The sequence below is a fragment of the Mauremys mutica genome, chromosome 3 (assembly GCF_020497125.1).
Source record: "Mauremys mutica isolate MM-2020 ecotype Southern chromosome 3, ASM2049712v1, whole genome shotgun sequence".
NCBI classification, from domain to species: Eukaryota; Metazoa; Chordata; order Testudines; family Geoemydidae; genus Mauremys; species Mauremys mutica.
The window spans coordinates 46,823,399-46,837,143 of NC_059074.1; positions in this window are offsets into that span (position 1 = coordinate 46,823,399).

A 13,745-nucleotide genomic window follows, 5' to 3' on the forward strand; every position below is an offset into this window, starting at 1 on the left:
CAGTAACTGGAAGATCGAATCCAAGGGGCCGGGTCAATGGGTTAGAGAGGCAAGATTGGGCAGGACAGTCTAGGCAGCAACCAGCAGGCAATGGTCTGTTGCTCAGACAGTTTCCTCTTCCCATTGGAGTCTTTATATAGTCCAGGTACCCAGTGAGAATTGCTGGACAGACAGCAATCAGGTGCCTGGGATGTGGCTGCTGTGGATGTGGAAGCCTTTAACACTAAGGCTGTTAGTCAAGGACAATTGTTCAGTGTGCCACCATGGCACAGAGGCTAAGGATGTCATTTCGGGGCCCAGGTTCAATAGCAGCTGTGCTTTGTTATGACAACCTGGTAACTGGGTGATATAGAAGGAATGGAATAATGGGGAAGTAAATTGTCTTCTCATCAATACAATGAGAGAAGAGAAGGAAGAGAGTCAGAATTATAGTAATCATATTCTTCTTTTCTAGCACATGTGGAGACTTTGTCATTGCATTAGTTGGGATAGTTCTGGCAGGGTTACCTTAACAGTGCAAACAATGTTTCCATCTCTGATAAGAAAAACAAGAAAAGAGTTATAATAATTTTAGTCCCATTTTGGCTGCTAATAGGGCCAGAGTGGTATAAAAGGGCTTGTAACAGGGCTTGGCCTGGCCCAGGCACTCTCCCGTAGCTGACTGCAGCAAGACAGGCAAATCCTGCTTCAATTTACAATACATTCCCCAGGACCAACTGCGTTGCCCATCTTCTCCACCACAGATCAGAGAGATAATCACTTCCCCTACCCCACCTGGGAAAGGAATGTTGTTCCTCTGGGACCAAGTCAAGTCCTGCTTCCAGGTATAATTCATTAGTATAGGTGCAACCTTCATCAGATCTCTCAAAGTCAGAGCATTCTCAACGCCCCCACCCCACCAACTCCCACCCCCATCAAAGTATGACAGGTTAAAATGCAGCAGTTCTTCATTTCCACTCCAGGGTCACCATCTCCAGGCCACCGACTGACACAGTCAACAACCCCTCCGTTCCCCAGTTCCTGGGCCCCTCTTCCAGGGCCCCATTCCCCAAGTGATCTACCTGAGAGTTAACAGTCCCTCTTCTTCTGTTCCTGGGCCCCTCTTATACAGCCTCCACACCTCTAGAGATTTCTCAATATTTCTTGCAGCTCATCTCCCACAGCCCTCAACTCAGAGCTTCTGTGAGAGGGCTCCCCACAGTGTTCCACTCCCAAGGTCTGCTTCTCTTGCGAGTCCTGCCACTGCTGATCTGCTTTTTCTCCTTTACCTAAGGCCCTGCATATGAACCTCCTCCTTGGCAGGGTTCCCCAGCTCTGGCCAGTTCTCTCCAGGAGCTCTCATCAGTTCTCTCTGTGCCAGCTCTCTTCACCACCAGCTCTCAGATGCTGATCTCTTGGGTCTCAGGTAACTTTGACCAGCTGCCTGCTGCTCCCTCCTGCTCCCCTTCTCAAATGCTGCCTGGATCTTTATAGTGGCCAGGATCCTCTGTCAGGCCTATTGGGAGGTAACTAACCAATCACATATGAACAGGACCTATTCCTTCTTAAAGGGACCAGGCAGCCTGTGACAGGGCTGGAAAAGCTTTGGATCTGGCCAGGGAGGATTTCCCCAGAGCAGGCACAGGAGAAGGCAGCCATAAAGGCCCCCTTGCACATCAGTGACAGGATGGCAGCATGTAGCACTGCAGCCCATAGGCAGCCAGGTAGAGGCTGCGATAATGTATGGGTCCCAAAGGCTGTGTCAATGATGCCAGGAATGCAGAACAGCTTGGGAAGGGATCAGGGTGGGGTGGAAAGGTGGTCCTTTGGAGACACAGTACAGACTCTCACTTAGACCTTTATTCTGTACTGGCCTTTCTAGGGTTAATGATTTAAACTAGTACTGAATACTGATATATATGTCAAGCTGCTTTACCATGGGAAGGAAACAAGCCAGGTTGGATTCTACAGGCAAAAGGTGCTAGATGACACGACCGCCTGTGAACTTCCAACAAACTGAGCACAGAGACAACTGTGTAATATGTAATGTAAAAAAAGTGAGGATAGCTGTAATCAAGGGAATTAGGCATTCCTGATCTTATCAAACAAGAGCTAATAGGTGTAAAAGCATCCAGGCCCCCTGACAAGGTAGTGGTTGTGATTACTCAAATTCAGTGTTCCAACTCGAATGAATAGTCTGGCCTTTTAAATTGTTTCCAAGACAAGGTGATCAAATGGGAACTCTCTGGACACCCTTTTCTCACATGAGAATCATATTATCCAACCTTTGGATATGCCACAAGAATTTGGATAGATATCTCCCCACCCTAATTTTGCTTTGTGAACTAATCTCTCCCTGTCCCCAGCACCTCCTTCTTTTCAGTACATGAGATATGCAAATCTTTTCTGCACTGGATGGTTTGATAAGGAACTGTACAAGGTGTAGCTAATGGCTAGAGGCGGTGTTATTTATTATTTACACAGTACCATGATAGTGCTCTACGGTGGATATTACACATGGTTATAATCTCCTCCTTAATTTATTTATTAGACATTTGTTGAGATCCTTTGGGAGCGGTTAGGCTTACCTACACATGAAAATTAATCTGGAATAAGGTAGGGTGTGATTTTAAAAGTATGAATTATCTCTGATTAACTTCATGTGTGGATGCTATTATTCTAGAATAAGTGTATACACACATGGAGTTAACCAGGAATATCTATTTCGGATTAACTCCTTTGATAGACACACCTTATTCACCCACGAAAGCTTATGCTCCAATACTTCTGTTAGACTATAAGGTGCCACAGGACTCTTTGTCGCTACCAATCTGTCTTTTAAATGCCTTACTCCTTCAGAAACAGTAATCTGTTAAGTTCAGACAACATGAGCAGTGTCCTTTTGCTAGAACCTGCTTGACCCTAATGAAAAAGCAAAAGAGAGGAAACTGAAATGTCAGCTACTGCTGCATTGGTAGGTTCAGTGCATCAGCTACTGTTACAGTAACTGTGACCTAATGGAAAACTGACTATTCTTATTATAGCAATCTATAATTCACTGACTGAACTCTCATATGCCCAGTATGCATGGACCAACGTAAATGCTTCAGGATAGCAGCTGGCCCAGATACTCTGTTAGCTGTACCATCCTCAGCAACACGCTTCAGTACATGTCTTTAGCCTTTCATATACAGTACTGCATGGTTGTTTAGTTATTCTTAATGCGATGTTAAAGAAAGATGGTGAAGTCTAAAGCAACCTCCACACTCTACATGAATGAAGTTTACTTTGTCCTACCTTAGCACAGGCGGCTGGACCTGATGACTTCTCGAGCCCGACATTTCTATGATTCTCCCTGAAACTGGAAGAATACCTATAGCTGTGTAGTTTATTATGTGCCGTGATAATAGTAAGATATTTGCTGAAGGGATATTACTGCTACATACAAAAAGCTATAACATTCTAAACCTTCTTAGCCCAACAGATCGTTGGAAAACCTGGACAGGTAGGGCTGAAGAGGCAGATAGATAAATTAATAATACATTATACTAGGTGCAAAGATACCATAGCATGATGATGGGTGCATTGACAAAACCCACTTACATGTTAACTATAATTTTATTGGCTAACACAGCTTCAGCCAGGCAGAATGCAGGCATGCTGTACACTTACTAACTTATGGCATTTACATGAGCTCCAGCACTCCGAGTTGATCTGGGTATCTGACGTACATGTGAAGAAAGAAAAATTCCCTAAACTACTCAAAAGAAACATAGATGTCTGAAGAATGTATTATCACTTTGCTTTGCGGTATCTCTCTTCATTGTGCTGTCATCAAAGTTCTGTTGACTAGGGTGACCAGATGTCCCGATTTTATAGGGACAGTCCCGATATTTGGGGCTTTGTCTTATAGAGACGTCTATTACTCCCCACCCCCGTACCAATTTTTCACCCTTGCTGTCTGGTTAGCCTAGTTGATACAAACCCAGTTCTTTCAATTCACCTGCCATGCACTGCACTGTATGGGAACTTGTACTCTGCTCTGTTTCAGCAGTACATGACCAAAAGATAGACTCTTGGTTCGCATGCAGTATCGTGAGACTTATTTCTTGGCTCACATGTCCAGTACAGTCAGATCATAGCTGCAACATGGCCCAAACCTGCCTTTGCCACTGCCCTTTCCTTACGGTATGGCTCTACTCCTCTCTCCCACCCCCCGCCCCAGTATTTGTAACTTTATATAGATAGCCTATTCATGTTAACTTGGGATAAAATAGCAGTGAAGACACAGCAACTTGGCTTTTAACTCAGGTTAGCAGCTCAAATTTAAGCCTATACAGCAGCCCGGGGTTGAACTTGAGCTGCTAGCCCAAGTTAAAGCTGAGTTGCCTTGTCTTCACTGATATTATTTAACCCATGTTAGCGAATCCAAGTTAGGAACACATCATTTTTTTCTTTTTTTTCTTTTTCCATCCAGCAGACATACCCTTGAGAGAGCCTGCACCAAGCTAGGCTATCAATTCCACTCTGCCCTCTAGTGTTTAATATTGGTAATGATTTAGTAGAACAAAGGGAAGAAAAGATGATGTACACATAGCACAAGTAATATTCTACTGGAAATAATGAGGGTCAAACTCTGCACTACTACAAAACAAACAGTATAATTTAACCACTGAACTGAGAACAATGCTGAAATTAATGTAAACCCACACTGGGACTGGAGAAAAGTTGTTTTTACTAGAGAAGGTGGTGTGTGCTCCCCTCAAGAGCAAACTGCCACTAACCTAAATTGAGAAAAATCTGCTGTTCTATTTGGTATCAAGTTAATAAAAGCAGCATTCTGTTTATAGCTGCGTAGAAGCACTATAGTTATGGCTCACAAGGTATTTTCATTATGTGCCACTGTTCACAGGCATTTTGCTTCTTGAAAAAAGAATTGGTGACACTTTCATATGCAGCCAAAAGGAGGTAGTGGTTGGTTTGATTTTGATTTAGAAAGTTGGTAAAATTCTGTTATGCCATTTTTAAATTATCTGAGTATGAGTCTGTCCACTTTAAGAAAGATGCATTTTCTTGCAGAAGTAGTTTTGACATGATGAAATATGGTTTAGAAATAACCAAGCTACGGGTATTTGAAAAATGCCTCTTGCATATGGACAGTATGTGATTTTTATCCTAATTTGTTTAAGAAGGCCCACGGACCCATACAGCTGGAACGTCATGCCTCAGAAAGAGTGCTACCTCTCAGGCTGGTTTTGTTTGACAGGTCCATCTCTTGCTTGCTCTCGACTTTCCCTGCACACCAGCTAATCATCTTCCCATTTTAATCTGCTCTCCCCCCTCCCATGTATGTTTGAAGGTGTGATCATGTTCAATTAAAATTTTGCATGCCCTATTGTGTAAGCTGCAGATTACACTGGATCTCAGAACATTTTAACCCACAGATCATTAGCACTCAATGTTTTATCCTGGTAACCAGAGGAATAATTTGGGACCAAAATCTGGAGGTAAAAGCATGAGTTATCCCAGCATGCATTCACGGTTTCTCTCACTACTTTTCCCACAAGTCCTTTTGCTCTCCCCACAAAGAGCACCTTGATTTATTTGGAATCTACATTTAGAACACAAGGAAAGAGCATGTGTCACATGCTGCAAAACTCACCTGTTTCCTCAGACATATATACCTGAGTTCATACATAAGTGCCCGCACACATTTACATTACCCTGATATGGCTATCATTGCAATAGGGCAAACTTTCTCCCCATTTCTACCTTGTTATACTGCAATGAGATAGACTTACCCTCAAAAGAGGACTCATTTTTATAGTAACCACCCTTTACGAAAAATATGCAATCAAATCACTGGATAATATTTTATTTATTTAGAAATAGCAAAATATAAAATTAACTTTATTGACCTCCTGTTTTTAATGTCTATTTTTTCCCTTTCTTCTCCCTACTCTTTCCTCCTTTATACTGTACTATTGTGCATATCTTCATTCATATTTTAAGCATCTTTTCTTTTTTATGTCATATTTTAAATACTTTGTCTATTTCTCCCTCTCCATTCAAGTTCATCTATCCATTCTTTTCAAGGAATTTTCCTCTTTATATTCGGCTTCCCTTTCCCATCAAATCTACAAATTCTCTGTCACATTCCCCTCTGTTCCCCTCCTCATTTTCACACTCCTCAATCTTCCATTTCCCACCCCCACCCCAAACGACAACTGCTATCAGATATGACAACTATCCCAGCTGAACTGGTGTAACACAGCCCTAAGGTGGACACAAAGGCAAACCTGACACCAGTTCAGAGAGTGGTATAGGAAAACATTTGATGGTGGAACAATAAGTAAGCTAATCGGTATCCTACCACTGACTGATCTCTCTAGTACAGACAAGGTCTGGAAAATGGGTTGGGAGGGGATGCGATTGCTGTTCTTCACTTCTGGAAGGATCACCTCAATGCTGACCCCATTCTGCCCTTTAAAGGTCAGTAGCAGTGGAGCAGGTGCAGGAAATGCACTCAAACCCCACCCCTCCCTTGTGGGGAAGAGACAGAACAGAGACAGGAAGGCAAAATGGTGAGTAGAGCAATTAAAGATCAGCATTTTGTGGCTGTGGGTGGAAACTTGGCAAAAAGTGAAATTATGCAGCTATTTGCACCAATACGATCACTCATATTCTATATGGATTCCCGTCTATATGTAGATTTTCCTCAGTGATAGAGATAAGTAAATACTTCTTGTTTAATCTAAATACAATTCAATATCAATTATGCAAAGAAATGAAAAAAACAATCTACTTTATTTAACTGTTTCAAATTATGTTGGGTGAAATTCAGACCCCTTTGTAGTCAGTGGGACCATCATTTTACCAATGGTATATAAAGTGTCAGTAATATAATACTTCTTGATTAAATGCTGCCCAGAAGTTATGGCTGCATCTTTTTTGGAGTCTATTGCTTGCATGAAAGGTGCAGGACTGAGAGGCCCAAAGATTCAAGTCCAAAATCAATCCACAGATCCAGTAAGGCCTGGGCAGTGACAGCATAATTGCCTTCTCACACTGCTTTACTAATATCAGGGTTGCGGCATGCCTTTGGGTGGTAGGATAGTTCAGCATCTCTGCCTTGGCGTTCTTGGTGATGCTGCCAATGATGGCAATATGTAGCGTGGTGCTTTTTTGTGACAGTCCTTGCTCCATTAGGAACTGAGCATACCCCTTTCACGTATACTGGGCCACCAAGTAGCCATCAGCTAGTTACAAATTCAATGCCTGTCTCTACCAGCCTGGGCCAATCTCAGACAACATTTTCAATGGATTTCTCCTAAAATGAAAATCTTAGTGACCATATATAGTGTTTGATGAATCTTCAATTAATATTTGAAAATTTTAATGTTTATAATGGAGTCCGAATATGATTTATACCATGTTTGTATTAATTATAACTTGTTTCCTAGCTTTCCCATTTTGCAGATCTTTTGGGGAAACAGTTTCGGCTCTACCAACGTGTCTTCACTCACTTGTAGAAAAGATGTAAGTAATTGAGTCTTCTTGGCTCCCCCCTCCCCACCTTAAATTCAAAGGAAATTAAATGCAAACTCAACATATAAACCAGAACATGCATGTCAACAGAAGACAATATGGAGAAACATTTCAAAATCACACAGTCTATTCACATCACTTGTTACTGGATACAGCTTTAATGATGATTCAGTTTAAACAAAACAGTGCATGAACTGTACTCCACAGATCATCCTAAACAGGATACTAGGATCATCAAAAAGCACAAGGAAAATATTTTCCTTGGAACAATCTTTACAAAAATGTACCAAATTAATTGACACTACCCAGTAGAAAATACATATACTGTATACAGTTAGATTCTATGTATTTAATGACAGTGGATGGGATACTTTTTGAAAGCCAGTACTACACTATAATCCTTTTGTATATACTTTTGCAAACATAGTCATGGTCAACCCTAAGAATGTCATTTATGGCAAACTTTATTTATGTATTTTTCACCTCCACTCTCACTGACTTTAGTAGGAGTTCTGCCTGGGTAAAGACTGCAGAGTTTGTCCCTCTGTTACTTTGAAATAAAAGGGTTTTTTTTTCCAGTTTTACATTCCTTGAAGAAATATACAGATATCTATTTTCTGCGATCTGCCTGGCACACACATATGTGTGTGTTTTATTCAATGTGTGCAGATGTGCATATATAATACACAAATATTCACTTGGTATATACACACCTATCACACACCTTAACAGGTTTTTAACTTTCCATCTAATAATTTTTGTGTTTAAAAAAGTCTAAAAGTAGTATTGGCCAGTGCATAGAGAAAAAGGATTGACTTTTTTTGCATATCTTTCTAGGGAAACAAATATTTATACTCATAATTAAAAAAATATCTGTATTAAAATATCACTAAACCTCAATTTTCCTCCTCTAACTCTTAAAGCCTCAGTTACAAATAAGCTCATAATATTCATCTTCTCTTTTAATAAATTAGATTTACATTAATTACTAATATCAATCCTGTTTCTATAGCATAAAAGAGCCTTTAACACCTCAATTTTTGATAGTAAAAGATAGACCCATTGCATCGTAGTCCAGTAGGTGGATGGTAACTTATCAATGACAGTATCGTAGAAATTACACTGACCAGACCAGATTAGAGTATGCAGCAGTCAGATCATGATCCCAGTGATGGCAAAACTTCTGTTGACTTTGGTGGAAAAAGAATCTAGTCTTGGACCTGCAGCCATTTTAAATTTTAATTTTAGCAGTTTGACTTTTTTACAGATTGAGAACGAGTAAGTTTGAACTTTATCATCCAGATCTCACAGACAGACTATCTTTACAGCATAACACTTTACTCAGCCTTAAGGTTATGCACATGCTCAAGTACTTTGTTGAATTAGGGTCTCAATGCTTTTATCAACGTTTGCCATTGCTTAAAAATCCAACTATGGCATCTCAATCCAGTAAGGGATAAATTGCCATTGGCAGTAAAATAGAAAATAGAAAACTTTGAAGTACAGAGGAACCAAATCCTCCAGAAGTATTTTAGCTTTAAAGCACCAAGCACATTTTTTTGGCACTGCGTATAATAATCAATGGCAAAGTTTCCACTGACTTCAGGATTTGCCCTGCAGTTCTTCTGCAATTTAGATTTTTTATTTCTAATGCATTGCTAATATTTCTCATGTGAAATTTATAATCCAGATAGCTTTGCCATCCTCTGTCAGGCATGCTGGATATTATAAATTACCGAGTGCAATTTACAAAACAAAACTGGCAAGAAATTCTGTTAGAAAAGAAATGAAAAAGGTAGGACATGATTGGCCCCTATTGTCTTACAATACAATTTAATCCAATATTAAATTTACAGTTAAAATTGAATGAATGTTCCAATTATCTGGTATGAAATATAGAACTAACAAGGGGTTTAAAAAACAAAACATTTGTACCACAATCATAAATTAACCATATAGGAATACTTGTGTTGCATATGAAACTGACTTCACAATAAGAATAAATTATGCTTTCTCTGTGTGTTAGCTGTTTAAATTAATTTATAAGAAAACAATGAAAAAATGATAAACATGCTACTATAGACTTCCTACTAGCATCCACCATGTTACACATTTTTATATTTTTTTAGTAATAAAATTATCACATTAAATTTGTACAGTCTTTTCCTACTGAAATGTGTGTTCCCTTGTAATTATTGCATTCCACCCTGAAGGTATTTGTATTTAATTAATCTGTTTGTTTAAGCAGTAGGTATAACAATTATGAAATGGGAAACTGTTAAGCACAAATAAGTAAAACTTCTTAAATATTTACCACAACAATTAGATAGCCAAGGCAATGCATCATTTAATTTGCATTGTATTATGTGTCCCCATTCTGATCAACTGAAAGATACTGCCATTTATTCCCCACAACTCAACATCTTTTGGTCACTGGTGAACGAATCACAGTTTTAATGTAACTCTAATGCTCAGTGACAATATCTTCACACTAGTCTTTTACATTGTAACCTTATCATATGATCTGAAGCTTTCATCCAAGTTATCTGATATTGCATGCATTTATTTTTATTCCCTTGAGATCTTCCGAGGACAGTACTGTGGACAATGCCACACTTTCAAGTGAACACCACTGGTTTATCTGCAGTCTTTTACCTTAATCCCTCTCTCTCTTCTCCCAAAACTCATTTCAGAACTTTTCCTCTTTCAGGATATGAACTCTTCTCTGTGACCAGCATCAATGTGTTTCTTTGAATTAGTCATTGGGCTTTGATCTTACAAACACATACACATGTGAATAACTTTATATGCATAGTCCTGCTGAATTCAAGAGATTACTCACGTGCATAGAGTTCTCAATGGGTTGCAGAATTTGGTCCGGGGCTCAATACTCCAGTCCTGACTACGGCAAAACTGCCTCCTGAAGTCAGTGAGGGTTTTGACAGAGCTAGGCTTGCAAAATCAGGCTAATTAATCAATCTTGTCTTCAAGATGATTTAAAGGATGTTCCTGTTCAGCAGTTTTAATTCTTAACTTCCCTTTTCCCATGCCAAATGCCGTTTTAAAATCTCCATTTAGGGCACTTTTTGATACCTTATTGTAGATACCAAAATAGCGCACTTCTCTCTGCGATTGGCTGGAAGTTGGACTCAGACCTGACCAAACTCAGGATGACATCAGACCACAGGATTCAGGTCTGATCACAGTCAGGACCACACTCAATACACTGGCAACCTTCAGGTTTGATGATTGCAACTCATATCTAGGAATAAAGCCACCCACCCTGATAGAACTCAGATTGCTGCAAAATACAGCAACCCATCTGTTTAGGAATATAGGTTGCTGTGACTCACCACCCAAAACTTCTCTCTCTGCACTGGTTCCCCAATGAATGAGATGTCCAGTTCAAGGGCTCAACCTGATATGCAAAGCCCTCTAACTATCTGAGAACTGGTCCTACTATCTGAGACCATAACTGTTGTTGGCATCTGTGTTCTAACATAACAATGAAACTCTTAGCTAATTGAGGGAGGTGTGTTAATTGCAGGAAACAGAAGTTTCATGGGAACTGGATGTAGATTATAGAACTCACTTCAGGAAGAGATAATATGACAGTTGGAAACACTTAAAAGCAAAACTTACCTTTCTAACTTAGTTTTCCCATGGTATATTCTTCTCACACACAGGCCCATAGCACACCCTCTCACCCACCCAAAGAGAAATGAACAGGCAAACTATAAACCTAAAAACTATTTCATTTACAGAATGTGAAGAAAAATTATTCTATTTTTAAATTCTTGGGAGGCACACAGATACTAGTCATGTGAACTCTATAAGTATATAGGCAGACAGAAGTTTCAAATTCATCTGGTTACTTTAATTACTTTTTTTCTTTTTACTTCTATAGTATTAAAGCAAATTCAAATTCTGATATTGTGTTAATTTAACAATCTGTATTTTATTCAGATGGAAGATCATCTGTATTATTCTTAATAATTTTATCCTATACTCTGTTTCCTAAACTACATTCTTTAAAATCCCTTTTAGGAATATACGTTTCCAGTTTCAACCTAGCTGTTACTATTAAATATTTTGGGATCAAAAATACCATACAGGATAATGATAGAAAATTGTTCCACGTGTAATGTACAAACCATTTTTCACAGTTCTAATGAATATTATATAAAAATGTCACAATTTAAGCAATAATAGATACTTGGTGTAATCAAGATTAAATTAAGTTCAGCCTTACACTTTCACATGCTAAGAGTCAAATCCAGGTTCACTCTAAGCAGGTGTAGATATACACTCTGCAAAAGCAGCAGTACAGTGTACCCCTATGCTGGTAACAACTGCCCCTGCACACCCACCCATGTACTGGTTATTCTGGCCTGAAGCACATAGAATTTGAACAAGGGTGGGGTAAATGTAAGGACCATAGCTGGGTTGGGGAGATGTGTACAATGTCCTTTGACCCAGGCCTCAGAACACTTCTTGTGGATTTGTGGGGGGTATGCGGATGGAGTGGAAGCAGACTAAGAACCGAGATAGCATTCCATCTTCTTTTGTCAGGCACCTATGTACAATCTTCTGACAGAATTTGCCTTACCAGGACAAATCCTGTTTACCTTGTTCAAAATTGTGTGAGCAAGATTAACAGGATTTGGCCCCAAATGGTTAACCCTTCAAGTAGCGTAAAAGTAATTCCAGTCCGCTTAGCCCATAGTTCCTAAGTAACTTCATTTGCAAAATGGAAGCAGATCATTGTTTGTTTATAGGGGGTATCTGCTCATGAGAGAGAACTTTGCAAAACCGGACTACATTTTATTGTACATCTAGTTTTGGAATTGATATTCTAAAAGAATAGCCTGTATTTTTTACTTCATACATCTGATTAAGTGGGTTCTAGCGCACAAAAGCTTATGCCCAAATAAATCTGTTAGTCTCTAAGGTGCCACAAGGACTCCTCGTTTTTTTAAAAGAAAAAAGAGAGTGAATTTTTTTTTCCCGTGGCACAATTTTCTCCCAAACACAATTTGACACCAAAAGTATTATTTATTTGTATTTTTAGTTATTTACCACCTAGGTGCTACTATGATGATGCGTGTTTTAGAAATACCTAGCAGACCTCTAACATGAGTGCATAGATGTCTGTGTTATATGCATTGGCGTGGATGCTGAACGCCCACTTTTAACAAAAGGATAACTGTAGTCTTTACAGAGAATTATTGTAGCAGACAAAAAGATTTTACGAAGGGCCACTTAAATGGTTTCATGTGGAATGTGTGTCCAGGATCTTATATGAGAAGAGCAAAATAATCAAATAATGTTACTGCTGATTGAAGGGGGCAAGAACAGCATTTTTATATTAAAATGAAATTAAACTCACTCAATTTTACATTATGTTGGATTCAATCACTATAGATATGAGTTATTATTTATTTAAATTATACAATATAAAGTGTAAATGTAATTGTATTTAAATTAAATTAAATTAGCCAAACTAAATTATATACAATAGTGATACAGTGATAATGCTACTGTAATAAGACTTCTGACTGTAAGTCAGTACAATGCAGTATATCCTAATAATGCACAATACTCAAAAATAGAATGTGGGGATTAGGAATTACTTAAGATGTAGTCATGATCCTTAACTATATTAGACCAAATGGAAAACCGGACTATGCAAAACTCTGTTTAATCCCAGTTGACTGGGTGAGTCACTTTTATGTAACTCAGATTTCTGACACAATATCATGTTAACTGCCAATGCTTAATATATAACTGTACTTGCCAAAGAATGCTCAGGTTATGAGAGTGCTGCAAATGCTTGGCCAAAGAATGCCTGCATTTGCAGATAGTTTGAAAGGATTCCCTTTGTGACTGGGGTAAAGCACTTGGGTGACCAGTAAACATTGCTTTCTGGTTGACTTTGCCTTCTAATGGACACTGCCCCCTTGAGGTGTTCATTGTATTCAGAGAAAATTGTATGTGAAGGCTGTATGAATCTGTACAAGAGCATGTTCTTCCAGTTTTGAGTGAGTTCTTACCTAAACATTGTAGTTCATTTAATTGCTTATTTCCTCCCAGCTGAAGGGTGTATAAATCTTTATTAATAACAGATCTTTAGATGCTGCTTCCCCTCTGATACAGATCTTTAGATGTCAATTCTAGGCACATTGCAGAGGAAATTGGGTGTGCATGTCCCATTGGCA